The sequence below is a fragment of the Chrysochloris asiatica genome, unplaced genomic scaffold (assembly GCF_000296735.1).
Source record: "Chrysochloris asiatica unplaced genomic scaffold, ChrAsi1.0 scaffold00033, whole genome shotgun sequence".
Lineage (NCBI taxonomy): Eukaryota > Metazoa > Chordata > Mammalia > Afrosoricida > Chrysochloridae > Chrysochloris > Chrysochloris asiatica.
In genome coordinates, this window is record NW_006408551.1 from 7,756,743 (window position 1) to 7,759,119 (window position 2,377).

A 2,377-nucleotide genomic window follows, 5' to 3' on the forward strand; every position below is an offset into this window, starting at 1 on the left:
AAGAGGAGTAATTTAAGAATCATTGGCATTCCATCTTACCCAGCATGACATCCTTCTCCAGCAACTGTTCTCTCCAGACAATGTGTCCAAAGTAGGAGAGATGAAGCTTAGCCATCTTGGCCTCTAAGGAGCACTCTGGTTGTACTTCTTCCAAAACTTATCTATTGGTTCTTTTGGCAGTCCATGGCACTTTCAGTATTCTCCTCCAACACCACAACTCAAAGGCATCAATTCTTCTACGATCTTCTTTATTCACTGTCCAGCTCTCGCATCCATATGAGGTTATTGAAAATACCATGGCTTGGGTCAGGCGCACCTTAGTCCTCAAGCTGACATCTCTGCTCTTCAATACTTTAAAAAGTTCCTGTGCAGCAGATTTGCCCAATGCAATACGTCGTCTGATCTCTTGACTGGTGCTTCCATGAGTGTTGACAGTTGATCCAAGAAGAATGAAGTCCTTGACAACTTCAATCTCTTCTCCATTGATAAGAATGCTGTTTATTGGTCCAGTGGTGAGGATTTTTGTTTTCTTAACATTGAGATGTAATCCATATCGAAGGCTGTGCTCTGTGATCTTCATAAGTATATGTTTCAAGTTCTCTTCACTTTCAGCAAGCAAGGTTGTATCATCAGCATATCGCAGGTTGTTAATGAGTCTTCCACCAATCCTGATGCAACAGAATGTGGAAATCATCGGACAATCTCTTTGATATCTCAAGCGAGTAAAGTTTTGCTAAAGGTAATACAGAAACGGCTACAATCATACATTAACAGAGAACTTCCAGAGGTTCAAGATGGATTCAGAAGAGGCTATAGAACAAGAGATATCATTGCAGATGTCTGATGGATCTTGGCTGAAAGCAGAGAATACCAGAAGGATGTTTACCTATGCTTTATTGACTATGAGAAGGCTTTCGATTGTGTGGATCATGACAAACTATGGACAACATTGAGAAGTATGAGCATTCCAGAACACTTAATTGTACTTCTGAGGAATCTGTACCTGGACCAAGAAACAGTTGTTTGAACAGAGCATGGGAACACTGAATATTTTAAAATTGGGAAAAGTGTGCGACAAGGTTGTGTTCTTTCACCATACTTGTTCAATCAAATATGAAAATTTCCAGCATAAACAGATTTAAGGGTTTTATCTATCCAGCACTTCAAAACATCCTAAAGGAAGTTCTATGGACTGAAAACCAACAAGAACAGACAACAACAAGAGATTGACAGGCGTGGCAACACCACCTGGACTTCAATCGACAGATAGCAGAGTTCAAAACAGAACAAAACTACAAAAGTGAACTCAAAACACCTGGGAGGTCAACCAAAGATCAAAATAATATCAATGTCAAAGAAGGGATAAAGTAGGAACAGAGACCCAGGTGGAGAGGAGGCCAGGTAGATTATAGGATACAGTAGATTATCTTAAATGGAGAGAACAGTTAATAGACTATAAGGTAACCCCAAAGAAATTTAATACTTCACAACTTGCTATGAAAATGAACTTGCAAGCAGAACAAGCAACCATGAAAACTAAGAAGAAACTGGCAAGAAATAGCACAAAAAACACAAACTCAAAAGAATGAACAACGCTACTAAAAATTAATATAATGGCAGCAATTAATTCATATCTTTTGATAATTACATTGAATGTAAATGGATTGAATGCACCAGTGAAAAGACAGAGTGGCAGATTGGATAAGAAAACAAGACCCTTCAATATGCTGCCTGCAAGAGACATACCTTACACACAAAGAAAAAAAAACAGACTAAAAGTTAAAGGATGGAAAAAATACACCAAGCTAACTGCAACAATAAACAAGCAGGAGTGGTAATTATAATCTCTGACAAAGTAAACTTTAAGGCACAAAATAGCATAAGAGATAAAGAAGGACACAATCTCATGATCAAAGGGTCAAACTTTATATGGAAAGGAAGGAGACCCAGGATAAGCAAAGCAATGTTCAAGAAGAACAAATTTGGAAGACTTGCACTCCCGGATTTCATAATCTACTACTCGGCTACAATGGTCAAACAACCTAGTACTGGAACAATGAAGATACATTGATCAATGGAACAGAATTGAGAATCCAAAATTTAACCCATCCACATACAGCAAACTGATTTTTGACAAAGTGCCTAGGTATGTTACATGAGGAGGAGATAGTCTGTTCAACAGATGGTGTTGGCAGAAATGGACTGTAAAAGATTGAAACAATACCTTTACCTCATGGCCTATACAAAGACCAACTCAGCATGGATTAAAGACCTAAATGTGAATCTTAAAATTATGTAAATCCTATCAATGAAGAAATAGGTACAAATATAAGGGTTCTAATACAGGGAATATACCGACTACCAAATATTTTGAAAT